Raw genomic sequence first — 27,017 nt, 5'->3', positions numbered from 1 at the left:
CATATCACTTGCTTCCTTTGTCCATTATCTTAAACACATGTCCTCTCATTCTTGATCCGGGTGACAGCAGCTTCTGACATGCTTTGTCCAAAGCTGACATGATTTTGAATATCTTAATTAAAATCTATTCTCAGCTTTCTGTTTTTGAAGGGGAACAGTGCCAAATTCTTCAACTTTTCCAAATTACTCACATTTCTCATCCCCGGAATCATTGTCATGAATCTTTTCTGCATTCTGTCCAATTCGGTTACCAGAAGGGTATGTGTAGAATGGTCCTAACACTTCAGTTGAGGTTGAGTTAGTGTTTTATAGAATGTGATAAACATGTATAGTAGATCACCATTTAGGAATATTGATTTCAACAGAGGAGGAGTCATGTTCTCAAAGATGACAACTATGGCTCCTCAGACTATACAGTCAGCACTCCTCCAATATGATCATGGACAAATGAAAATACAACAGGTAGAACTATGATTTTTGCTTTGGTTTATTCCCTCATACTTTAGCTGCTGTGTCATTTAGACTTGACCAGACTTAGTTACTTCTTGTATGCACGTTGAAGTTCCCTATACAGGTTGCAATCTAGATCCTTGTCACCCTCAAAACTTCTGATGCAACTGTGCTTAATGCACAGCAACCTGTGGAGGTAGTGAGGTGGTTGTGGAAGTTAGGAATCAGGTGATCTTCTTGGTCATGGTTGATTTGACACGGAGACATTTTGCGTGGTCTAGGGCAACTTCCTTCATCCACTGTCATTACCTCTGGTGGATCTGTCCTGTTGGTGCAATAGGACACAGCCAGAGATTGTGATTGGGATAGCTGAATGATTTTATGCTTTCTTGAACAGTTGAAGTTCGCTTGCTCTCAATGCTATTAGGAACACAGTGCTGGGATTCTCACCCAACAACACTGAAGGAACAGCCAAATCAGAAATGGCAAGTGGCTTAAGGGGGAATTTGCAGGTGGTGATATTTACATGCATCTGCTGCCCTTATCCTGCTATATAGTAGGAGTTATACGTTTGGAAGGTGCGGTCAAAGGAGCCTTGGTGAATGCAAATTATTTACTTCTACAGAAGAAAAAAATAGAAAATAAAAGTAAATGGAGAACAACCACAGAGTTCTAAAGTACATAAGGATACATGATTCATTAATACAGGACAGAGTTGGGATAGAGAGCATTTTCTGGCTGGCAACCTGTAACAGTGTTCTACTGCATGGTTAGAAAATACTAGTGCACAAATCAAAAAGGGCAATGGGATGCTATCAATTTTAGGAGAGGAACTGAACATAAAAAGCAAGAATGCTAAGCTTCACTGATATAGCATATTGGTGAAATTAACCCTGAGAAAAGTGAAGGAGACGACTTTGGAAGAAGTAAATCTTTTTGGTATATTTATCCATAGGTCTCTGTTAGCAAGGTGAAATAAAAAGCATGTGGAACTCTTGCATTTATCAAATTGATGAATGATTACAAAAGCAGGGAAGTCGATTTGCAGTTGTATAGAACTTTGGTGAGACTACAGCTAGAGTACAGTGCGCAGTTCTGGTCACCACATTACAGGAAGGTGGTCAGGAAGGAGGTGATTGCGGTGGAGGGGGTGCACAGGTGATTCACCAGGATGCTGCCTGGGAAGGAAAATTTAAAGTTATCAGGAAATGTTGGATAAGCTTGGGTTGTTTTTGTTGGAGCAGAGAAGACTGAGGGGTGATCTTATTGATGTGTACAAGATTATGATTTGCACAGGGAGTGGATAAATAGCAATTGCTTCCTTGCTTGAAGGGTCAGTACAAATAAATGCTAGATCAAGGTATGGAGCAGGAAGTTTGAGGGGATGTTAGGAAAACCATTTTATCCGGAGGATGATGATGGTCCGGAATACACTGCCTACGAGTGTGGCAGAGGCAAGTTACGTCACAACCTTTAAAAAAAGTATCTGGATGAGCACTTGGCACGTCATAACATAGAAGACAATGAGCCAAGTACTGGTAAATAGGATTAGGTTGAAGGTCAAGTGTTGATCAATGGGCTAAAAGGCCTCTTCTCCACACAAAAATATTCCGTGACTGTGCCTCCACCACTGAGGTGAAATTCCACATTTGCACAACTCTACGGGGGGAACAAAGCTGGTAGGGTTGTGACTTTGTTTCCCCCCCCCCCCCCCCCCACCCCTTGTAAAGTCACACAACCCTATCAGCTTTGTTGCCCCCCCCCACCTTATAGAGTTGTGCAAATGTGGAATTTCACCTCAAAGTGGTGGAGGCAGAGTCACGGAATATTTAAGTGTGGAGACAGATTGATTCCCTTACCTAACAAAATTATTAGGTTAACAAGGGTAGACAGGATTGTGGAATTTGGAACACAAACAAACTAGGCCACAATCTTATTATATTCCACAATCAGCTTGAATGGTCTACTTCTGCTGACCTGTGGGTATATACTTCTACAGCTACTTGCATTAACATTGAAGTAAAATGCACAGAAAGGAGCGAGAGAAAACATGTTTACTCTAGCCACTTCTGGCAAAAGGAAAACACTGAGACACACTCTGGCTAAACAGTAACACTTATGTTTTTTAAAGAAGGGATGGAGTCAAAAAACCAGCTAACTATAAATCTGTTAGCTTAAAATGTCTGTTATTGAGAACACTTTAAAAGTTTAATGATGAAGGCTGTAATAGCAGAGCATTTAGAACTACAGAACAATCAAGCAGAGTCAGCATGGATTCATGAAGGGGAAAATATGCCAGACAAATTTACTAGAAATTTGTTGGGGCAGTTACGAACAGGATAGATAAAAGGGAAGCTGTGGACAAAATATATTTGTATTTTCAGAAGTTATTTGGTAAGGTACCACACTTGTGGATACTTACTAAGACTCCATGGTATTGGAGATAATGCTTTATCACAGATAGAGGAGTGGCCAAAACATAGAAGACAGCTGGGATATGGTAAAAGCATTTTCAGGCAAGGTAAGATGTAACTCTTGGTGTTCCTCGAGGATTAGCGCTGGGGCCACAGTTTATTTATTTAATTTCATTAATTATCTCCACTAATATATACCATGTATTAACAATATTAGTTACTTGAATGAGGAAATTTTAATCATGCTTTAGCCAAAATTGTAAAGGAGACAAAAATAGTTAGGAAGGTAAGTGGTGCAGATGAAACAGTTTGCAGAAGGATGTCAGCAGGTTAAGTGAGTGGGCAAAAGTTTGGCAGATGAAGTACATGAGCAAAATTGTGAGCTTATGCATTTTGACAAGAATAGAAGAACTGAATATTATTCAAGTACAGAAAGACTGAAGAAAGCTATGGAAGAGGGCTTTGGGAATTCTTGGCCATGGAGTGCAAAATGTTAGCACCCAACTACTGTGGATAATAGGCAATACTGATGGAATGGTGGCCTTTAAATTTCAAATGGAATGGAGTATAAAAGTAGAGAGGTTTTGGGAAACTATACCACACACTGGTCAGATCACGATTGGAATACTGTAAACTGGTTTGGGCCCCTCACCTTATGGAGGATTACTGGAATTGGAGGCAACCCAGCGGAAGAATTGGGGCTGCTTCATGAAGACGGGTCGAGTGTATTAGATGTACATTCATTGTACTTTTGAAAAAATGAAAGGCAACCTTATTGAAATAAACAAGATCCTTAAAGGGACTTGACAGAATGGACATGGACATGCTTCTTAACCATCCCAACACCCACAAACGAAGCTGCATTAGAACATTATTCCAACGAGCCACCACACACTGCAGCACAGAGGAACTACGCAGAGCAGAGGAAAATCACCTATACAGCGTATTCAAAAAGAATGGGTACCCTATGAACACAGTCCGCCAATTCCTCAGCAATAAACCCAAACAAACAGACAAAACAGGCTCAGAAACCATAACCACTCTCCCCTACATCAAAGACATTTCCGAAATGACTGCCAGACTACTTGGACCTCTTGGCATCAGGGTAGCCCACAAACCCACCAACACACTAAAACAGCAGCTAATGAACTTAAAAGACCCTATACAGACAACAAATAAAACAAACATCATCTACAAAATACCTTGCAAGAACTGTGAAAAACACTACATTGGACAAGCTGGCAGAAAGCTAGCCACCAGGATACATGAACATCAACTAGCCACAAAACGACATGACCACTTATCACTCGTATCTTTACATATAGATGAAGAAGGACACCACTTCGATTGGGACAACACATCCATCCTAGGACAAGCCAAACAGAGACATGCACGAAAATTCCTAGAAGGATGGCATTCCAACTGGAACTCCAACAAACACACGGGCTCCAAATCAAACTACCACCCCCTGAGAAAAAGAACAGGAAATGACATCACCAACCCAGGAAAACCTAACCAGATAAACAGAAAGCGGGACATAACACCAGCGCTTTGTCGGAGGCTCACTGATGATGTTACCTAGAATGGTGACGAAACGTCTGAAAACTAACCTTCCAGCTCAGCAAGCAAACTCACATCCAGGTTCCTTCTCTTTTGAGTCTCAGGCCGGAGGGCATAATCACAGAATAAGTGGTCACACATTTAAAGACAGAGGAAAAGGAGGAATTTCTTCTCTCAGCATATGGTGAATCTGTGAAATTCTTTACCGCAGAAGACTTTAGAAGTTGGATCATTGTGTATAACCAAAGGCTGAGATAGACATTTTTAGTCAGTATTGGAATCAAGGGTTTATGGGGAATAAGTTATGGGAATTATGGGAAAGTGGAGCAGAGGATTATCGGATCAGCCATGATCTCCCTGAATGGCAGCACAGACTGAGGTGAATGGCCTACTTCTGTCCCTATTCTTATGATGCCAAGGACCTCACTCATCTCCTATGACATGGATTTTGATTAGAAGCATCAAAACCACCTTGCTAGTTGAGCAGAGACATTCAAGACCCCAGTCACATGATTGCACTTTGTGGTGTTTAAATAGCTTCAAGTATAAAATGTTGTATGGTTATTTCACGAAATTCAGACTGCACAGGCACTAGCTTTTTTTTTTAAAAAAGTCTTACATGGTAGGGATGTAAAAGATTTATATCATCAGCTTAACAAAATCAAAATCTCTTGCAATACTGTAGGCTGCTTTTCTGAACTATGGAATGGAGTTGTGTAACACTTAGGTTAAATACATAGATGGGAACATCTTTGAAATGACAAATTAAGATCACACAGGAAGTAGACTTCGGTTTCAAAGTATGTTCACTTTGATCTATTTCTCTTCCTGATGCAATTTCCAAATAAGCCTAGTTATCAGTGTTAAACAATAATCAAAAGTATGCAAAGATACCAAAGCTTGCTTTAGTTTATTCCACATTTCAACTCCCACATACTGTAAATTTACAATCTTAACCTTTAATTGTGAATAAAAGAATCAGAATGGTTGTGGATAGAAAGTGGCTATTCATCCAGTTTGAGGCCGCACTGGGACTTTAAAAGCTTGTTAGCTAGTCATACTTATTTGGCCTCCAATCATCTTTTTCAGGCACTTATCCAATTCCTTTTGAAATCTAGCTCTAAATAGCTTTCAAATCACAAATTCAGATGGTTGCTTCAACATACAAACTAAGTTGCTCCAATAAAAAAATACTCCTTGCGTCCCCTGCAGCTTCTCACAAATCACCTCCAATTAGTGTCCTTTGGTTTACAAGACTCCTTGCAATAGGAACAGTTTCTACCTATCAACTGTTTGAATATTTGACCCCTTTTCCAAGGTGGAGGACAGGGGTGTGGACATGTGTCTAACAGTATTCATATACATCCAGAAACCATAATATTGAAACTCTTCATGCATTTGCAAAAATAAATTCAGTCATACAAAGAAGAGTGTCACATAATGTATCCACATGTCAATGGTGAGGATCATCATTTCTGTTTATATATGCAATTATTCCAAACGAATCCATGTATAAACACAGCTTTGTCGCTTACCTAATAGCAATGACTGAGACCGGTCAACACCAGTACTTGAAGTGTGACATATTTAAAAACGGAACAAATATGAAACAAGCTGTCAGTTTTCATTAACACCTAACATCATTTACATGCATTAGCCTTTATGTGCCATGGTTATTGTATTAAAATTACATGCAATTAACATCTGCGTAAAGACAGCTGAGATTTCACATCTATAAAAATTTATTTGAAACTATCCGTAGGAACAATATTACTCTGACAGTTCTTATATCAACATTTACAAAATATTTGGATGATTCTGGTAAAAAAAAGTCAGAGTTAAATACATCCCAATTGGCTAATCAACAAATCAAGTCTATATGCAAACTGAGATAACAAGGTGTAGAGCTGGATGAACACAGGCAGCCAAGCAGCAGAGGAGCAGGAAGGCTGTCGTTACAGGTCTAGACCCATCAGAAAAAAAAACTGAGTTGTGTTATTAGAAAGTTGCATTTTAAATTTTCTGAAGGGTCCGGACCTGAAACGTCAAGCTTTCCTGCTCCTCTGATGCTGCTTGGCCTGTGTTTATCATGGGCCTCCTGCACTGCCACAATGATGCCACCCGAAGGTTGCAGGAACAGCAACTCATATTCCGCCTGGGAACCCTGCAGCCATATGGTATCAATGTGGACTTCACCAGTTTCAAAATCTCCCCTTCCCCCACTGCATCCCTAAACCAGCCCAGTTCATCCCCTCCCCCCACTGCACCACACAACCAGCCCAGCTCTTCCCCCCCACCCACTGCATCCCAAAACCAGTCCAACCTGTCCCTGCCTCCCTAACCGGTTCTTCCTCTCACCCATCCCTTCCTCCCACCCCAAGCCGCACCCCCAGCTACCTACTAACCTCATCCCACCTCCTTGACCTGTCCGTCTTCCCTGGACTGACCTATCCCCTCCCTACCTCCCCACCTACACCCTCTCCACCTATCTTCTTTACTCTCCATCTTCGGTCCGCCTCCCCCTCTCTCCCTATTTATTCCAGTTCCCTCCCCCCATCCCCCTCTCTGATGAAGGGTCTAGGCCCGAAACGTCAGCTTTTGTGCTCCTGAGATGCTGCTTGGCCTGCTGTGTTCATCCAGCCTCACATTTTATTATCTTGGAATCTCCAGCATCTGCAGTTCCCATTATCTCTGGCCTGTGTTCATCCAGCTTCACACTGTTATCCTTGAAATAATTGCTGCTGTGATTCTGGTGTTCTCACAGAAATAGCAAAATGCATGGTTTGTGTCAAGAAAATCAAAAAGAAGTTAACACTTCAATTTTTCTGAAAATTAAGGTTTCCCTCATTTATCTGCTTTCATGAAACGGATGTCGGGAGTTTAAATTTCCTTAAAGCAAATGTAACTGGTGGAAACTGAGAATTAAGTGAAACAGATACCTTGTACCAAAACAGGGCATGGTTTAAAATCAAAACAAGTCTAAAGGGTGAAACAATTAAAAATACGCAAAATAGCAGAATAAGTCAAATATCCCACTGTCCTGAAAAGAGCTCCACCATTTTACACTTTAAAAATACTAGATACTATTCCTACACAATAAAATTTAGTGCGTTTTTATGATTATTTTGACGCATTTTCATCTTTTACCAGAATACAATCACTCAAGCATGCCAACATGACACAACGTGTAAATATTTGCAATCTGTAAACATATTTTGAAAACTTCAAATTTAACACCTACAATTCTGATCATTCTAAAGCCACTTCAGGTAATATCACTGGGAACAATTCTTGATTGCTAGGAAGTTACTGCACCAACTACAATCTGGTCAACTGTGAAAAATCCGATAGTGGAAGTTTATATTAGATTAGATTCCCTACAGTGTGGAAACAGGCCCTTCGGCCCAGCAAGTCCACACCGCCCCTTGAAGCTTCCCACCCAGACCCATTTCCCTATAACCCACACACCCCTGAACACTATGGGCAACTTGGCATGGCCCATCCACCGAGCCTGCACATCTTTGTGACTGTGGGAGGAAACCAGAGCACCTGGAGGAAACCCATGCAGACACAGGGAGAATGTGCAAACTCTGTACAGACTGAGGCTGGAATCAAACCTGGGTCCCTGGCGCTGAGAGGCTGCAGTGCTAACCACTGAGCCACTGTGCTGCCCTTATATCCACATTTGTTGTTTCAAATTCTAACTTTATTCATTCATGGGATTTGGATGTCACTGGCAAGGCCAGCAATTACTTTGCGTATTTGAATGCTTGAGAAACTGGTGGTGAATTTACTTGTGTTCAACTGAGAGATTGGTTTGGCCATTTCAAAATGGTGATTAAGAGTAACCACTTTCACAGTACCAATCCCATTTGGCCAGATGAACTAAGGGTAACAGATTTTGTTTTGAAGAGAATGAGTAAAGCAGTTTCCTAGCTACTGCTAGTACTAATAACTTTTAAATTTAATTTTAAAATTCCCAGGTGCATCAGCAAGATTTGCACTCGTGCACGTGTCATTTTTCCAAGCTTCTGGATTATAGAGGCAGCGATAAACAAGGTGGTCGAATAAGGTGAAGAAATCTGTGGATGAAAATTTGGCTCTAAAGAACAGAACTGCTAGGTGAATTAGACTTCGCAGAGAAAATGCCAATGATGACTTTTATTTTCTGTCTCGCACTGAAATTTTAATGAAGCTCATCAGATGCCCTGAAAAAAGTACTGAAGAATCACTTTGATAGATAACAGTGGTTTGCAAGGCTTGAAGGTAGTCAAGAATCAGCTATGGAAAGGGGGCAAAATAGAAAAGTACTCGTGGTAGGGGACTCGATAGTTAGAGGAATCGACAGGAGATTTTGTGGGCAAGATCGGGATTCCCGGAAGGTATGTTGCCTCCCTGGTGCCAGGGTCCGGGACGTCTCCGATCGGGTGTATAAAGTTCTAAAAGGGGAGGGCGAACAGCCAGAAATCGTGTTACATATTGGCACAAATGATATAGCCAGAAATAGGTTTGAGGATATAAAAAGTGATTTCAGGGAGTTAGGATGGAAGCTGCAGAGCAGGACGAACAGAGTAGTGTTCTCTGGTTTACTACCGGTGCCACGAGATAGCGAGGTGAGGAACAGGGAGCAGGCGCAGCTGAACACATGGCTACGCAGCTGGTGTAGGAGGGAGGGCTTCAGACATGTTGATAATTGGGATGCCTTCTGGGGAAGGTGGGACCTGTACAAGAAGGACGGGTTGCATCTGAACTGGAAGGGGACCAATGTCCTGGGTGGAAGGTTTGCTCGAGTAGTTCGAGAGGGTTTAAACTAGTATGGCAGGGGGGTGGGAACCTGAGCTGTATACCAGAGGTGAGCGTTGATGCAGGTGAGGCAGTAGCAAGAGGTAGACCAGCTAGTGGGAAGGATTTTCCTGGGAAGGAACCAAGGGATCGGTTAAAGTGTGTTTGCTTTAATGCAAGGAGTATCAGGAATAAAAGTGATGAACTTAGAGCATGGATCAGTACCTGGTGCTATGATGTTGTGGCCATAACAGAGACATGGGTTTCTCATGGGCAGGAATGGTTGCTGGATATTCCAGGGTTTAGAACATTTAAAAAGAATAGGGAGGGGGGAAAAAGAGGAGGGGGTGTAGCACTACTAATCAGAGAGGGTATCACAGCTACAGAAGCTTCCTTTGTCGAGGAAGATCTGCCTACTGAGTCAGTATGGGTGGAAATTAGGAACAGCAAGGGAGTAGTCACCTCGTTAGGGGTTTACTACAGGCCCCCCAATAGCAGCAGGGAGATTGAAGAAAGCATAGGTCGACAGATTTTGGAAAAGTGTGCAAGCAGTAGGGTTGTTGTAATGGGTGACTTTAACTTTCCTAATATTGATTGGAACCTCCTTCAAGCAGAAGATTTGAACGGAGCTGTTTTTGTAAGGTGTGTTCAGGAGGGTTTCCTAACGCAGTACGTTGACAGGCCGACGAGGGGAGAGGCCATTCTAGACTTGGTGCTCGGAAACGAGCCGGGGCAGGTATCAGATCTTGTGGTGGGAGAGCATTTTGGTGATAGTGACCATAACTGCCTCACATTCTACATAGCTATGGAGAAGGAGAGGATTAGGCAAAATGGGAGGATATTTAATTGGGGAAGAGGAAACTATGATGCGATTAGACATGAGTTAGGAAGCATGGACTGGGAGCAATTGTTCCATGGTAAGGGAACTATAGACATGTGGAGACGGTTTAAGGAACAGTTGTTGGGAGTGATGAGTAAATATGTCCCTCTGAGACAGGCAAGAAGGGGTAAGATTAAGGAACCTTGGATGACGAGAGCAGTGGAGCTTCTAGTGAAAAGGAAGAAGGTAGCTTACATAAGGTGGAGGAAGCTAGGGTCAAGTTCAGCTAGAGAGGATTACATGCAGGCAAGGAAGGAGCTCAAAAATGGTCTGAGGAGAGCCAGGAGGGGGCACGTGAAAGGCTTGGCAGAAGGAATCCGGGAAAACACAAAGGCATTTTACACTTACGTGAGGAATAAGAGAATGGTCAAAGAAAGAGTAGGGCCGATCAGGGATAGCATAGGGAACTTGTGTGTGGAGCCTGAGGAGGTAGGGGAAGCCCTAAATGAGTTTTTTGCTTCTGTCTTTACGAAAGAAACCAACTTTGTAGTGAATGAAACCTTTGAAGAGCAGGTGTGCATGCTGGAATGGATAGAGATAGACGAAGCTGATGTGCTGAAAATTTTGTCAAACATTAAGATTGACAAGTCGCCAGGCCCGGATCAGATTTGTCCTCGGCTGCTTTGGGAAGCGAGAAATGCAATTGCTTCGCCACTTGCGAAGATCTTTGCATCCTCGCTCTCCACTGGAGTCGTACCTGAGGACTGGAGAGAGGCAAATGTAATTCCTCTCTTCAAGAAAGGAAATAGGGAAATCCCCGGCAATTATAGACCGGTAAGTCTCACGTCTGTCGTCTGCAAGGTGTTAGAAAGGATTCTGAGGGATAAGATTTATGACCATCTGGAACAGCATGGCTTGATCAAATACAGTCAACACGGCTTTGAGAGGGGTAGGTCATGCCTTACAAACCTTATCGAGTTTTTTGAGGATGTGACTAGAAAGGTTGATGAGGGTCGAGCTGTGGATGTGGTGTATATGGACTTCAGTAAGGCATTTGATAAGGTTCCCCATGGTAGGCTCATTCAGAAGGTCAGGAGGAATGGGATACAGGGGAACTTAGCTGCCTGGATACAGAATTGGCTGGCCAACAGAAGACAGCGAGTGGTAGTAGAAGGAAAATATTCTGCCTGGAAGTCAGTGGTGAGTGGAGTTCCACAGGGCTCTGTCCTTGGGCCTCTACTGTTTGTAATTTTTATTAATGACTTGGACGAGGGAATTGAAGGATGGGTCTGCAAGTTTGCAGACGACACAAAGGTCGGAGGTGTCGTTGACAGTGTAGAGGGCTGTTGTAGGCTGCAGCGGGACATTGACAGGATGCAGAGATGGGCTGAGAGGTGGCAGATGGAGTTCAACCTGGATAAATGCGAGGTGATGCATTTTGGAAGGTCGAATTTGAAAGCTGAGTACAGGATTAAGGATAGGATTCTTGGCAGTGTGGAGGAACAGAGGGATCTTGGTGTGCAGATACATAGATCCCTTAAAATGGCCTCCCAAGTGGACAGGGTTGTTAAGAAAGCATATGGTGTTTTGGCTTTCATTAACAGGGGGATTGAGTTTAAGAGTCGTGAGATCTTGTTGCAGCTCTATAAAACTTTGGTTAGACCGCACTTGGAATACTGCGTCCAGTTCTGGGCGCCCTATTATAGGAAAGATGTGGATGCTTTGGAGAGGGTTCAGAGGAGGTTTACCAGGATGCTGCCTGGACTGGAGGGCTTATCTTATGAAGAGAGGTTGACTGAGCTCGGTCTCTTTTCATTGGAGAAAAGGAGGAGGAGAGGCGACCTAATTGAGGTATACAAGATAATGAGAGGCATAGATAGAGCTGATAGCCAGAGACTATTTCCCAGGGCAGAAATGGCTAGCACGAGGGGTCATAGTTTTAAGCTGGTTGGAGGAAAGTATAGAGGGGATGTCAGAGGCAGGTTCTTTACGCAGAGAGTTGTGGGAGCATGGAATGCGTTGCCAGCAGCAGTTGTGGAAGCAAGGTCATTGGGGTCATTTAAGAGACTGCTGGACATGTATATGGTCACAGAAATTTGAGGGTGCATACATGAGGATCAATGGTCGGCACAACATTGTGGGCTGAAGGGCCTGTGCTGTACTGTTCCATGTTCCATGTTCCATGTTCCATGTTCCATGTTCCATGTTCCATGTTCCATGTTACTGTGAGACTAGGACCAAATGTCACATCTATGCCTGAGGCAATGTGGGGCAGCCTATAAATGCAAGTCCTACTTCAAAATTCTGGAATTTGAAAGAATGTGAACATTTAGCAATGCACTCAAGCTTGGCTTTAAATTCAGGAGCAATATTAGTAATGCGTTTATTTGTATTTCTGAATCTAATATTAAATAAGATTATTAACACTTACTTTAAGGCTTTTAACAAAGGAACATAGATTTTTCATACATTATGTTCAATGCAATCAAACAACAACTTTAACACAAAAAAGGTTTCAGTGATGCCACAGGAATTTAAATCAAAGATTATTTCTATTTTACAAACATTCAAAGCATGAGTAGTTCACTCAGCCCTTTAAGCCTGCTCAGACATTCAATCAGATCATGACTGATCAGTTTGTTTTTCAAATTCCACATTCTCACGTGCCCCCTAATGATCGTTGATTCCCCAGTCTAACAAGGATTTATCCATTTGTCTTAAAAAACAGCCACTGATCCACCTCCACTGCCTCTGGACAGTTTTAAAGTCTCACAATCCTCAGACAGAAGATTTCTCATCTCCATCCTGAAAACATGACCTCTAATTTTGAAAACAACGCCACCCAGTCAAGGAATGACCCACAGAAGGAAAACATCATTTCCACATCCACATTATCAAGACCATTAAGGACCTTACAAACTTCAATCAGGTCACTTGCTCAGAAGACAACTCAATCATTCCAGATATTAATATATTAAATCTCTTCTGAACTACCTCCAATGCAGTTACATGCTTTCTTAGAAAAAGACCAAAACTATACAGTAGTTGAGATGTGGTCTTACCAATCGTGAAGGCAATTTACCTCAATGATTCAGAGTGATAATAACTTCCTTTATTATTGTGGGTATTTGTGTGATGCATAGTGTATTTGGGAAGAGAGATCAAAAACTGCATGGGTGACTCAGACATATTGCCACAAGCAGCATCTTCCTGGAAAATCATTGGTTTTTAAAAAATTAACATACCTCATGATAACTATTAATGACACTTTACATCCTTTTAAACAGATTTCAAATATTCAAAGTTCTGTCATGCACAACTAAACGTTTAAGCTCAAGAAAAGCAGCACAGATCTCTAAATTAGTAGAGTAATACAATTAATGTACTACAATACTTGATTCTAAGCTACGAATTTTGTAGAGTGAAACCCAGGAAAGGAAACAGTGCATCACTGAAAAATTGTAAAATTCATGGAGAAAATCATTAATTAAACAATTTTTCCTCAAATGGCACTGATTGACATGAAGTTAATAGCTTAGAGGTGGAAGGAGAATGTCCTGAAGACAGACTCATCTCAGGGTTCCATAAAAGCATACACCCTGGCAGACAGTACCAAAGCAATGGAGTTTCTGCATTTGTTTAAACAGAATCATATCTGTCTTGACAAGTTGCTGCTCATTACAAATGAATAAATTGCAGTCAGACAGCAGTCATGAAAACAAGTGCATTGATTAAGCTGAAGATTCTATATTGCAGGTAGCAAATTCATGAGGTTGAAAAACACCTAGTCTATATCTTGGATAACAAGGTGTAGAGCTGATGAGCACAGCAGACCAAGCAGCAGAGGAGGAGGAAAGCTGACGTTTCAGGCCTAGACCCTTCTTCAGAAATGGGGGAAGGGGATTCTGAAATAAATAGGGAGGTGGGGCGGGGGGGGGGGGGCGGGAAGAGGCGGACTCAAGATGGAGAAAGGAGATGATAGGTGGAGAGGAGGAGTCAGACAGATCAAAGAGGCAGGGTGGTGCTAGTAAAAGTGGGGAGTTAGGGAGGGGATAGGTCAGTCCAGGGAGGATGGACAGGTCAAGGGGGTGGGATGAGGCTTGTAGGTAGGACATGGGGTGAGGCTTGAGATGGGAGCAGGGGATAGGTGGGAGGAAGGACAGGTTAGGGAGCTGAGGACAAGTTGGGCTGGTTTTGGGATGTGCTCTATGTCTTAAACATATTAAAAAGAATGCAGAATATGGATAGAGGGTAAACCTGAAAAGAAAACTACACTGTAATCTTTGGTTACCCTCAAGCTTAAAAGAAGATTTTATTTTAACAAAGAAAATTGGTTGAAATGGACAAAATTTTCAGATCTACATGATAGGAGATCACATCAGGGTTGTATTTTCCGGAATTAAAAAGTTTGAGGTCATTTGATTAAAGTTCAAGATATTAAGGGGAATGGTTATGGTAGATAGAGTGGAATCATTTCACCTGTTCAGGATTTCAGAACCAGTGACAGTCTAAAAAATTACAGCCAACCATTTTAAAGTGTGAAATAGGAACGTTGTCTACAAATAATCAAAGACAAAAGTATGGAACCCTTTCGTGAACAGTAACTTATGTACCATAAGCTATTAACTTTAAATTCTAAAGTCACAGATTTTTGCTACTCAAAGACAGGAATGCAGAGTTTGCAAAGATCTATAATGATCACACTGTCAAAATCAGAGTTATCAGCACAGAAACAGACCCTTTTGTCCAACTTGTCCATAGTTACCAGATATTCTAAATTAATCCAGTCCCATTTGCCAGCAGTTGGCCATATCCCTCTAAATCCTTCCTATGCGTGCGCCCATCCACATGCCTTTTAAATGTTGAAAATGTGCCAACCTCCACCAATTCCTCTGGCAACTCATTCCATACGTGCATCATCATCCACATGAAAAAGGTTGCCCCCTCAGGTTCCTTTTATGTTTTCTCTCTCACCTTAAACCAACACCCTCATAGTTTTGGATTCCCCTACTGTGGGAAAAATACCTTGATTATTCACATTCTCCATGTCCCTCATGAATTTATAAACCTCAATAAAAGGTCATCCCTCAGCTTCTGACGCTCCAAGGAAAACAGCCCCAGCCTATTCAGTTCTTCCAGTTGCTCAAACACTCCAACTCTAGCAAACATCTTTTTTAATCTTTTCTGCACCCTTTCAAATTTCACAATATCTTTCTATATCAGGGAGACCAGAATTGAACTCAGTCTTCCAAACGTGGCCTAACTGATATCATGTACAGTCGCAACATGTCAGCCCTATTCCTATACTCAGTACACTGACCAATGAAGTACCAAATGCCTTCTTCACACCGTCTGTGACTCCACCTTCAATTAAATATGAGCCTAGATCCCAAGGTCTCTGTTTGACAACACTCCTGACACCCTCCATTAACTGTACAAATCCGGCCTTGATTTACCTTACCTCATTTTTATCTAAATTAAACTCCATCTGCCACTCATTCCCATCTGATCAAAAATCTCATGGTACTCTGAGATAACCTTCTTCACTGCCCACTATACCAATTTTGGTGTAATCTGCAAACTTACTAACCATACCTTCTATATTCACTTCCAAATCATTTACAAAAAAGGTGACAAAATGAATGGTGAAATTGGCTGGAGGGGCTAAACAGCCTACTTCTGCTCTTAATAAAGTGGCAAGTGATCACAATTGGCCCCTCTTTCAAATGGTGGCACAGGAATGACATGCTGAATGTCTCCTTCTGTAGTGTAAAATTTAGGATTTTATTACAACAAAACATCACATTCAGAATTACATGGTATGCAGTGTAAGCAAGCACTCCTTGGCATGTGCTGCTTTTTAAACAATGATACACTAACTACACACTCCTAATCCACCTATTGCTATCTATCACCTTTTTTCTCTCTCAAGTACATTTTTTTTAATGCACCATTATTTGTTCTGACTGTTCACTATTTGTTGCAACCACCTCCTCTGATATGAAGTTGCATATTTTTAAAAACTGAGTAAAGGTGTTTTACATTTCATTTTGGAATTAAGAATAAAATGACATAAGAACTAGAAGCAGGAGCAAGCAACACAGCTACTTGAGCCTGCTCTGACATTTGACACGATTGTGGCCGATTTCATCTTGGCTTCAATTCCACTCCAGTCCATTCTCCAAAACCCACTTAAACCATTACTCATTAAAAATCCATCTTTCTCCTTCTTAAAAATTTACTCAGTGCCCCAGCAGCTACTGCACTCTAGGATAGTAAATTCCTCAGATTCACGGGCCTCGAAAAATAATTTCTCTTCATCTGTTTTAAATCTACTACCTTTTCCTTCAACTAAGATCTCTCATTCTAGCTTGCTGCGCATGACGAAACATCCTTTCAAACCCTTATTTGTCAATACCCTTTAAGCTATTCATGTTATGCGTTAACAATCAGAACAAAGAAACTGACAGCATTGTTGTTAAGTCTGCAGATGACAAAGATAGGTGGACAGACAGGTGGTAATGAGGGAGTGGGGAGGCTGCTGTAGTAAACAGGCTAAGTCAATGGGCAAAGAAGTGGCAGATGGAATAAAACTTGGGAAAGTGAGAGATTGCACACCTCAGTAGGAAGAATAGAGATGCAGACTTTTTCTAAATGGGAAGAGCTTTGGAAATCTGCAGCACAAACAGGGTTTAGGAGTCTTAATTCAGGGTTTTTTTAGGTTAAGATGTCGATTCAGTTGGCAATTAGGAAGGCAAGTGCAATGCTAGCTTTCATTTCAAGAGGACAAGAACACAAGAGTAATGGTGTACTGCAGAGGCCATAAAACAGCTGTGGTCAGACTGTATTTAGAATATGGAGAGTAGTTTTGGACCCCATGACATGAGGATGCCATGTAAGAATGTGATGCCATTGGAGGGAGTCCAGAGGAGGTTTACAAGAAAGATCCCAAGACGAAGGCATGTCATATGAGGATTCGGATCTGTACTGAGTTTAGAAGGATGAGGGGTTCTGATTGAACCATACAGAATATTGAAACACCTGGATAGAGTGGAGGCATAGAAGATGTTTCCACTATTAGGAAAGTCTAGGACCAAATGCACAGCCTCAGAGTGAAGGGACAATTGTTCACTTCTGAGATAAAGAGGAATTTCCTCAGCCAGAGGGTGGTGAACATGTGCAGCTTATTGTTGCAGAGGGCTGTGGAGGCCAAGTTGTTGAGCATATTTAAGACAGAGATAGATTCTTGACTAGTAAGGGTTATGGGGAGAAGGCAAAAGAATGAGGTTGAGAAACATCAGCCATGATCGAATGGTGGAGCAGACTCAGTGGGCCAAATATTTTAGTTCTGCCCATACGTCTTATGGTCATTAGCATACCTCAATTAAACCACCTCAATTCTAGACAATCCAAGCTTAACAGCTCATTTTTACTTCAAAAGACCCTTCATCTCTGGAAGAGGGAAGACAATGAGCTGCAATTGGCAAAATTCAAAAGTTTTCCCTTTGTTCACGCTCCATGCTGTTGGTACTGAATTGTTGGAAATTGTAGCTACCTTTTACATTCTTCACCAAGCATTCACTTCTCATTTGTGATCGAAGACTTCGTTATTACACGACTGAAAGCTGACAGTCTAGCATTTCCTACATCTGATATCCACACAGAAATACTCAGTCAAGGTATATGCAAAGACAAAGACTGAGCCAGCTCGCCAATTTTTTTCCTTCCATTTCCAGCCTCAGCACACCAAATTCAATTAAGTATATGATAACAGGGGGCACAGCTGGATGAATACAGCAGGCCAAGCAGCAGAGGAGCAGGAAGGCTGACGTTTTGGGCCTAGACCCTTCAGAAAAACAATTAAAATGTGTGTTGGTCATAAGGTCAGCAAATTTATGGGACAAAAATAATGCAGACGTATCTCAAATTACATCCTCTATATTCTGGATCGTAATTAAAATTTGAAAAAGCTTTTAAAAAAGGTAAGATTAAAAATTCTAAGCTTATGAAGGAATTTAGATTTGATTTCAGTAGTTATTCCACGTACACTAACAAAGGAAACAAGTTAACATTCCAAACCTTAATAGCAAAACCTTCACAAAATACGTACTCAGATGACGGCATACGGAGATGTCCAGTACTGAGAGGTGGTGCACGGCAAGAGATGTTATAAAAGAACGCTAAACGTCAATTTTAAGCAATAGCGAGGGTCTGAAGTAGCGAAACCATCGGCAATAACACCCTGTAATAGCAAACTAAAGCGAGAGAAATTTGGATCTTAATTTCTAATGTCACCCTAGACAAGTCACAAATAGGGCAGAACAAACACAAGAACTCTGACAGCATAGTTATGTGGGATTTCTGTTTTTTTTAAAAAAAGAAGCCTGACTGGTCATCAACCCACCACGAATGTGGACATTTTCCTATCGTGCTACAATGATTACGTTTCGCAAAGTACATCATTGGCTATAAAACATTGTGTGTGTGGGTCTCTCTAGAAACCTGAAAGATGCTCTGTCAACATGTAGCGTTCAGGTTACATCTGTTTCTTTCACTGGAGACATCATCATCCACGAGTATGAGGAGCACATTATGAGTAGAAGCCTTGTAACGGCCTAGAAAAAAAAACAGCTCAACAGCCGCAAAAATCGTGCTGTCTTATGAAAGTGTATACCCCATCGAATCTATAAGCTTTTGAAAGCTGGATTTGGTGGTGATGACTAAAACTGAGAAATCGCCGATTACGAAATCGGACAAGGTTAACACTAAACTAAGTTGTACAAGAGGCGAAGTAGTCGTCGCAGGCACAAAACGTCCATATCTCTCAGCCCACCCCCAACCCCGCGAAACCTGTACCCGCGTCAATAAAGTTATATAGTCAAGGGAACATCAAAAACAAACGGAACTGCCGAGGCAGGCAGTTTGCAACTGAACCAAACATACCAGGTACCCGGTTTCCTCCGTCAGGTGTCGGGCCGCTACCGGGATCGCCACCGTTTTTGTTAAAAAAAAGCAAAAGCAAATGAAAAACCTCCAGAACAGTCCGAGCCCAGATACTGAAACGACGAAGCGTCCGCGCAGGCGCTGTATCCGGGCCTGCGTCACCACGGCAACTCCATCCAGACAGCAACGCCCAGGAGGCGGACACTGTATGTATAACTATATATGCATATACTGATCTATCTATCTATCTCAAAGTTGGGTGAATTACGCTGCGTCTACCGTGTTATTTCGTCGTTCGATGGCCAAGGCCCTTCCTCTGCCATGGAGTTGAAAATTTACTGAGTTTGGAGTTAGAAACTGATACAGCAGCTGAGGAACTCGCCAGAGCCGAAGGCCACACGATAGGCCCCAGCTGTCAGTCTGTCAGCAACCCCCTCCCAGCCTTCGCTGGCCCAGAACACTCAGCCACCCACGTCCACTTTAACACCACGCCCACTCCAGCTACTCTTCACACACGCCACCTTTTATATCGTTCGGGAATCTTGACAGTAGGAAAACTGGTTGTCACCTTTTTAAATCATCACCTCGGTAATGTCGAACGAGGAGATGGAAAAGATCCAAACCACGCAATCCGGTCGTTTAAAAATAAATCGGAAAGTGGGGAAATCAAATCTTGTAGAGCCATTCCACCGCTGTTGGCGCTTAAAGGACAAGTGTTAGTCCCTTTTGAAATAACTCCACGAAAGCCAGTATCAAAGTCACCATTTATTTACACACGAATAGTACATATCACTGAGCCAGCTTTGAGAGTGAACAAATCCTTGGAGACTGCTTTTTAAACCTGCCAACAAGGACTCCCTGATTGGATCAGGTTCACAGTCCCAATCAGGGAATTCATTCTCTGAGATTCACCTGGATGACCTCGTTCCAGTACGACATTCCTCCCCCATTTCAGTTTTGGGATGTAGGTCCATTCTTTATCCTGTAGCTTCTCCTGGGGTGTTTTCGTATCAAGTCTGTTTCCACTGACTCAGCCTTGCAAACCAGTGGCATGAATGAGACTGTAACCTGTATGGATTTCAGCAAGGCGTTTGATAAGGTTCCCCACAATAGGCTATTGTACAAAATGCGGAGGAATGGAATTGTGGGAGATATAGCAGTTTGGATCGGAAATTGGCTTGCTGAAAGAAGACAGAGGGTGGTAGTTGATGGGAAATGTTCATCCTGGAGACCAGTTACTAGTGGTGTACCGCAAGGGTCGGTGTTGGGTCCACTGCTGTTTGTCATTTTTATAAATGACCTGGATGAGGGCGTAGAAGGATGGCTTAGTAAATTTGCAGATGACACCAAGGTTGGTGGAGTTGTGGATAGTGACGAAGGATGCTGTAGGTTGCAGAGAGACATAGATAAGCTGCAGAGCTGCGCTGAGAGGTGGCAAATGGAGTTTAATGCAGACAAGTGTGAGGTGATACACTTTGGTAGGTGTAACCGGAAGGCAAAGTACAGGGCTAATGGTAAGATTCTTAGTAGTGTAGATGAGCAGAGAGATCTCGGTGTCCATGTACACAGACCCTTGAAAGTTGCCACCCAGGTTGACAGGGCTGTTAAGAAGGCATACAGTGTTTTAGCTTTTATTAATAGAGGGATCGAGTTCCGGAACCAAGAGGTTATGGTGAAGCTGTACAAAACTCTGGTACGGCTGCACTTGGAGTATTGTGTACAGTTCTGGTCACCGCATTATAAGAAGGATGTGGAAGCTTTGGAAAGGGTGCAGAGGAGATTTACTAGGATGTTGCCTGGTATGGAGGGAAGGTCTTACGAGGAAAGGCTGAGGGACTTGAGGCTGTTTTCATTAGAGAGAAGAAGGTTGAGAGGTGACTTAATTGAAACATATAAAATAATCAGAGGGTTAGATAGGGTGGATAGGGAGAGCCTTTTTCCTGGGATGGTGACGGCGAGCACGAGGGGGCATAGCTTTAAATTGAGGGGTGAAAGATATAGGACAGATGTCAGAGGTAGTTTCTTTACTCAGAGAGTAGTAAGGGAATGGAACGCTTTGCCTGCAACGGTAGTAGATTCGCCAACTTTAGGTAAATTTAAGTCGTCATTGGACAAGCTTATAGACGTACATGGAGTAGTGTAGGTTAGATGGGCTTGAGATCAGTATGACAGGTTGGCACAACATCGAGGGCTGAAGGGCCTGTACTGTGCTGTAATGTTCTATGCTCTATGTTCTGTGTTCTGTATCTTGTGCCCAGACTGTCTCAGGAAGAAATTAATCTTCCTGAGCTGGTAATGGCATTGAGGCTGCTGCATCTGCCATGTCCATCTTGTCCTCAGAAGCTTTTTCAACACTAGGTAGAGGGGGAGAACCCACAGTATCTGACAGCCTCACCAGGTGTTCTGAGGGGCCAGGTATGTTTTGCTGTTGCCCTGTTTCTGAGGTTGTAGCTTGTACGTGCTCATTCAGGACTGCCTCTCCTAACTGAAATTTGTACGTCATGGGATCTGACCTCGCTTCGACCATGCTACTTACCCGTGGTCGAGTAGTTTTGATACCAAATGTTGTCCCCTGAAGTAGGCTGCCTGTCCTGTTAGAGAACTGTTGTGTCTGACACTGGTGTTCCTGATACTGTTTCATCACCCGTGCCCCCTGGGAATATCAGGGTTATCCTGCTGCGCTGTCTTCTCCCCACTAGTAGCTCTGCTGGAGCTGTCTCTGTAGTTGTGTGAAGGGTAATCAAACAGAAATTGGGACAGTTTGGTATTGAGTGAAGCTGTAGGCTGTTTCTTCAAGCCTGCCTTCAAAGCTTGGATAGCTCTTTCCATCAGACGATTAGACGATGGATGGTGTGGAGCTGTCCTTACGTGCTGAATGCCATTTGACTTTAGGAAATACTCAAAGTCCTTGTTGGTAAATGATGTTCTGTTGTCTGTAACCAACACTTCTAGAAGTCTGTGTATGGCAAAAGAGACTCACATTTTTTCAATTGTTATTCCATTGTTTGACGAATTAACCCGATGCATATCCAACAGTGACTAAGAACATTGAACCCATGAAATGATCAGCATAGTGAATTTGGAACCAAGTCCGATTTACGCAGCTATTCACATGAATGTGGAGGAGCTGCCTGTAGTAATTTTTGTTCTTGTTGGCACTGTGGGCAGTCCCTTCCAACCTGGCTATGTTGGCATCCAATCCTGGCTACCAGTCATAACTCCTAACATCTGAAAAAGCTGCGGGTCCACATGCTGTCAGGAGAATTGCTCATTGCTTTTTGTGTGCCCAGTGTCATTTGTCTGGACAAAATAGCACATCCTTTTCTCATACTGGGCGCTATCTTCGACAGCAGGAATGAATGAGTCAAGTTTCGCAAATAATGCCAGAAATGCTCACCCAAACTCAAAGACTATTGCAAATGAATCTCTTCAGGGGCGTGCTTTTCTCTCATCACCACTGAAACAACTCTATGATGGGCAGTACCCCATCACCAAGTCAACCTTTATTTACACATGCATAGTACATGACACTGACCCAGCTCGCTCAGAGTGGCTCCTAACATGAACAGAACCCTGACCCTTCTGTTTATATCTGCCAGCCAGGACTCCTTGATTGGACCAAGTTAAAAGCCCCAACCAGGGAACTCATATTCTTTGAGGTCCACCTGGCTGATCTCATTCTATCACGAATCCTTCAAGTATTTATCCGATTCACTTTGAAACTTATTTTCTTGAATATGCTTCAACTACAAGCTCCCATATTAACATTTCTCTCTCAGGTCTGCTGCTGTGCTCCACTGAGATTCAATGCAGCTGAAAGAGTAATACAGCTTTCATTACTCAATATTGTTTAATAATTTTAAAGCATGAACATCTTCTACAAGTCTATTCCCCTATTCCCCTCTTCCTCGAGCCCCACCCCCACACACCAGGTCCTGTGATGACACGAATTGCTTTCAGTACAGCCAACCCATTTTCACTCTCATAGAGTGCCATTATCAACCCCATTGTTATCTTCCCTTTTTTGGGGCTCCCTCTCCACCTATTCGCCCACTCATTCCCACCTTTTTCCTAGCAGCAATATCACCGTTTCCTAACCATAATTTCTGAAGAAGAGTCACTGGGGTTGAAATGTTAATTCTGTTTTCTCTCCACAGATACTGCCAGACCTGCTTAGTTTCTCCAGCAACTTGTGTTTTTGTGTGATTCTAGACCATAAGTTGTTGCAAAAAGTTAATTCTTTTTATCCCATCTGTTGGCAGTTACTTTAAATTGTGTGATTTTGTAACTTACTGGTGGACAAGTTGAAATAATTTATCAAAATCCTTCATAAGTTTGAACATTTTCACTAAATCTGCCCTTCAACTTTCCATCTGGAGGATAATGATCCAGTTATTGTGCTGACTCCAATCCCCAGATTTAATTGGAAAATTTGGTCAAATTCTAAACTTGACTTTTCAAATAACGTCTAGGCAAGTAACAAAAATTGAATCCAGAGCAATGTTGAGAACATAAAGGAAAACTACAACAAGAAATGGGATGAGAATTTGAGACAAATTCTAATACCTATTCCTTGACTTTGAGTTGACATTGATGTTGCTGCATCCCCCACCACCAACATAATTGACCGTTGACCTGAAACTGAACTGTGCCAATCATTTTTTTTTGAGTCAATACTTTGTAGAGGTGGAGGAACACAGCAAGGTCAGGCAGCATCAGAGGAGCAGGAAAGTTGACATTTTGCATTTACACCCTTCATCAGGACAGGTAGAGGGAAGGGACCTCAGAAATAAACAGGAATGGGGCTGGGGGAAGGAGGTGGGATGGTGATAGGTGGATGCAGGTAGGGGTAGTGGAGAGTGTTCAGTGGGAAGGATGGCGCAGATAGGTGAGAAAGGAGATGGACAGGTTGCATCAGGTTAAGAAGGATGGGATGAGGGGGAGGGTTGGACATGGTATGAGGCTCGGGGTGGGAGATTTTGAAACTGGTGAATTCTATGTTGAGGCTATTGAGCCGAGGCAGAATATGAAGTGTTGTTCCTCCAGTTTACGTATGGCGTCATAGTGGCACTAGAGAGGCCTAGAATGGACATGTCACCAAGGGAGTGGGAGGGGGAATTAAAATGGTTGACAACTGGAAGGTGCTGTTGTTTATAGCATGCAGAGCGCAGGTGCTCCGCAAATCTGTCACCGAGTGTGTACTTGGTCTCACCGATGTAGGAAAGACCACATCGGGAGCAACAGATACAGTAAACCAGGTTGGGGGAGGTACAGGTGAATCCCTGTCGGATTTGGAATGATTGCTTGGTGAGGTTAGAGGGGATGTGAAGGGGCAGGTGTATCACCACCTGTGATTGCAGGGAAAGGTGCCAGGCACGGTGGGGCTGTTGGGGAGCGGATGAGGGAGTTGCGGACTGAGTGGTTCCTACTAAAGGCACATAGGGTGTGGAGGGAAATATCTCTTTAATGGTGAGGTTGGATTGCAGGTAGCAGAAGTGGCGGAGGATAATGTGCTGAATATGGAGTTTTGTGGAGTGATAGCTCAGGACCAGTGGGACGCTGTCTTTATTTTAGGTGGGGGGAGGGGATTTGAGGGTAGAAGTGTGGGAAATGGAAGAGATGTAGTTGAGGGCATTTTTGATCACCGGAGTGGGGAAGTACGGTCCTTGAAATAGGAGGACATCTGGGATGCGTGGGAGCATAACGTTCCATCTTGGGAACAGATGTGGCGGAGGTGGAGGAATTGGGAGTATGGGATTGCATTCTTGCAGGAGGGTGGGTGGGAGGAGGTGTAGCCAAGGTAGCTATGGGAATCAGTGGGTTTGAAATAGATGTCAGTGACAAGATGGTTACTGGAAATGCAGATGGAGAGGTCCAGGGAGGGGAGGGATGTGTTGGAGATGGTTCAGGTGAATTTGAGGTTGGGGTGAAAGGTGCTAGTAAAGTTGTTGAACTGTTTAAGCTCCTCATGGAAGCATGAGGCAGCACCAATACAGTCATCAGTGTAGCAGAGGAAGAGGTGAGGGGTGGTGCCAGTGTAACAGCGGAAGAGGGACTGTTCCACGTATACTACGAAGAGGTAGGCATAGCTTGGACCCATGTGGGTGCCCATAGCCATACATTTAGTTTGTAGGAATTGGGACGAGTTAAAGGAAAAGTTGTTGAGGGTAAGGACAAGTTCCATTAAGTGGATGAGTGTGTAGATGGAGGGGGACTAGTTGGGCCTGCAGGAGAGGAAGAAATAGAGGGCTTTTACGCTGTCTGCGTGGGGGCTGCAAGTGTACGGGGATTGGATGTCCGTGGTGAAGATGAGGTGTTGGGAGCCAGGAAATTGAAAATCTTGGAGGAGGTGGAGGGCATGGATAGTGTCCCAAACATAAGTGGAGAGTTCCTGGCCTGGGGGGAAAAGACAGGTGAGGTCAGCGGAGATGGGTTCAATGGTGCAGGAGCAGACAGAGACAGTGGGTCTACCGGAACAGTCAGGTTTGTGGATTTTGGGAAGGAGATGGAAACATGTAGTGCGGGGTTGGGGAATGATGAGGTTGGAGGTCTCCTGAGATAATGAGGTTATTGATGGTCTATGGGATCATCAAATCCTCATAGTGTGGAAGCAGGCTGTTTGGTCCATTGAGTCTATACCAACCTTCTGAAAACAATTCCACCCAGATCCACCCCCACCCTATCCCTGTATTTTCCATCCCAGACGCTATGGAAAATTTAGCATAGTCAGTCCACCTAAACTGCACATCTTTGGACTGTGGGAGAAAACTGGACCACCCAGAGGAAACCACGCAGACACGGGGACAACGTGCAAACTCCATAGAGACAGTCACCCAAGGCTGAAATTGAACCCAGGTCCCTGGTGCTAAGAGGCAACATTGGTAGCCACTGAACCACTGTCCTGCTGTGATGACAGTTTGGTGACCAGGGTGGGGTCATAATTGAGAGAATGCTAGGAGGAGGTGTCAGAGAGTTGGCATCTGGCCTCAGCAATGTAGAGGTCAGTACGCCATAACACCACAGCGATCCCTTTTTTCAGCAGGTTTAATGGTGAGGTTGGGATTGGAACAGAGGGAGTGGAGGGCACGCTTATTGTTGGGAAACTCCTGGTCTATCTTTGAGTCGCTGAAAATACTTTTTTGTGGATACACCTAATAGAGTGGATAATGGGGAGCCAGTGGATGCGATTTGCTTGGATTTTCAGAAGGCTATTGATAAGGTCCCATGTAAGAGATTAGCATGCAAAAGTAAAGTGCATGGGATTCAAGACTGTGTACTGAAACAGATTGAGAACTGGTTGGCACACAGGAAACAAAGAATAAGAATAAACAGGCCTTTTTCCGAGTGGGTGGTAGTGACTAATGAAGAACTATGGGATCAGTTCTTAGACCAGCAATTCACAATATGTGTTAATGATATAGATAGGGAACTATGTTTCTAGGTTCGAAGTTCACTCGATAGATTCCAGAGACAAGGAGTTGTCTTATGAAGACAGGTTGAGTAGTTTAAGCTTATACTGCCTGAAGTTTAAAAGGATGAGAGGAAACCTAACTGATGTATATAAAATGCTTGAAAGTGTTGACAAAGTAGATGGAGAAGGGATGTGGGGCAATCTAGACTGAGAGGTCATAGTTTTAGATAACGAGTAGCAGATTTAAAACAGAGCTGAGGAGAAATTACTTCTCTCAAAGAATCATGAATCTGAGGAATTCATTATCCCAGTGTAGGATATTATCTCTGATTTTTAATTAGTAGTGGGTTGAAAGTTATGGAGAGTGAGCAGGAAAGTGGATTTGAGGCTGAGATGAGCCATGTTCATATCAAATGATGGAGCCAGCTAGAAGGATTGAATTGCCTACTTCTGCTCCAAGTTCTTATGTTCTATTTGTCATATTGTTAAGTTTGCAGATGACACAAACGTGGGCGAGAAGTGGATGCTGAGAAGCTTCTGTGAGATTCAGAGAGTTTAAGTCTGTGGGAAAAGGATATGGGGAGAAAGCAGGAATGAGGTACTGAGTTAGCCTTAATCAGTCTTAATCAACTTTAAT

The 27,017-nt window shown here is 42.9% G+C and overlaps 1 protein-coding gene and 1 long non-coding RNA gene across 4 annotated transcripts in view; one reads left to right on the top strand and one right to left on the bottom strand.

The window, feature by feature from the left end:
• il6st (interleukin 6 cytokine family signal transduce) overlaps positions 1 to 27,017 on the bottom strand; it is a 97,501-nt gene that overhangs the window by 66,546 nt on the left and 3,938 nt on the right. The window contains exon 1 of one of the 2 annotated variants that reach the window (XM_048537844.2): positions 18,970 to 19,356. The exons of the other annotated variant lie outside the window; for it this stretch is intronic. The gene's annotated coding sequence lies outside the window, so the exon portion shown is untranslated. Of the gene's footprint in view, positions 1 to 18,969; positions 19,357 to 27,017 lie in introns of those variants that run through there. 2 annotated transcript variants of the gene reach the window in all.
• The window catches only part of LOC125456974 (uncharacterized), a 202,602-nt gene continuing 194,705 nt past the window's right edge, over positions 19,121 to 27,017 (top strand). The window contains exon 1 of one of the 2 annotated variants that reach the window (XR_009446130.1): positions 19,121 to 19,175. This is a non-coding gene — a long non-coding RNA (uncharacterized LOC125456974). The remainder of the gene's footprint in view (positions 19,176 to 27,017) is intronic. The other variant, XR_009446129.1, reaches the window with a different exon arrangement.

The sequence above is a fragment of the Stegostoma tigrinum genome, chromosome 1 (assembly GCF_030684315.1).
Source record: "Stegostoma tigrinum isolate sSteTig4 chromosome 1, sSteTig4.hap1, whole genome shotgun sequence".
Taxonomy (NCBI): domain Eukaryota; kingdom Metazoa; phylum Chordata; class Chondrichthyes; order Orectolobiformes; family Stegostomatidae; genus Stegostoma; species Stegostoma tigrinum.
This window is presented reverse-complemented; position numbering and strand designations above follow the sequence as displayed.